Source organism: Microtus ochrogaster, chromosome 16 (genome assembly GCF_000317375.1).
Source record: "Microtus ochrogaster isolate Prairie Vole_2 chromosome 16, MicOch1.0, whole genome shotgun sequence".
Lineage (NCBI taxonomy): Eukaryota > Metazoa > Chordata > Mammalia > Rodentia > Cricetidae > Microtus > Microtus ochrogaster.
The window spans coordinates 1,453,057-1,453,927 of record NC_022018.1 but is presented as its reverse complement, the minus strand read 5'-3'; the positions used below and the strand labels follow the sequence as shown (position 1 = coordinate 1,453,927).

At 45.7% G+C, this 871-nt stretch overlaps 1 protein-coding gene across 1 annotated transcript in view; it reads left to right on the top strand.

Annotated features, from left to right (window-relative positions):
- Window positions 1–871, top strand: part of Cubn (cubilin) — a 204,836-nt gene that overhangs the window by 201,319 nt on the left and 2,646 nt on the right. The gene's annotated exons all lie outside the window — the stretch shown is intronic.

The following is an 871-nucleotide window of genomic DNA, read 5'->3' as shown; positions in this document are numbered from 1 at the left end:
AACCTTTGGAAGAGCAGGCAGTGCTCTTAATCACTGAGCCATCTCTCCAACCCAGCAGTCATAATTCTTGAGGCCAGCCTGACATACATAGTAAGAACTGATCTTGAAAAACTTAAAATTAAAAAAAGGGGGGAAGCAAACAGTACAATAAATAAGCAGTAAACAAAGTGTGAATTGAAGATCAAGTTGCCCAAGTCTCAGTTACTAGGCTCTTTCTTCTGGATCTCCTCAGCTTTCGTGTAGAAATGAGCAAATCAAACCCAGTGACACCAAGCCCCAAAGAGATTTGATGTGAAGCTTGCCCTTCACGACTACAGTTCACGCTCCAGGAAACCTTTGCTAACTATTACCTTCGCACAGAAAGGTTGTTACTTGGGGAGAAATTTTGGCCCTGGGACCAATAGGTGCCCTGTGGCTAAATACACATGAGTTTCACAGAAAGGAGACCCTGGTAAAGGTACCGCATCAGATTTAAAAGCTGATTAGATCTTAGAACTCTCAGCGTGGGCCTGATAAAGTCTGTTTCATCATAGCATCTAGGCTGTAATATCAGTTTGGGTGCCACAGAACTTGATTTGATCTTGGCTTCCCAGCCAAGGTTACCTACTCTGCTTGTGGAAGCTGCTGCGCCCTGAAAACATGCAGACAGAGACTTTCCTCTCCGGGAAGCTATTGTGTTGTTCTCCAGTTTGTTCTTAGCCTGAGGTTAGCAAAGACCCATTCTGGGAGAAGTCACCTCAGGTCACAGACCATTGAGAAAGGAATGGCTGGTGGGAATGGGCCTGGAGAGGATGTCCACCAAGAAGAGGGGTTCTGCCTTGGCTGGCTGCTTTTGCAGATTCCCTGCCTCCTTAAGAAGATAAAAAGCCGA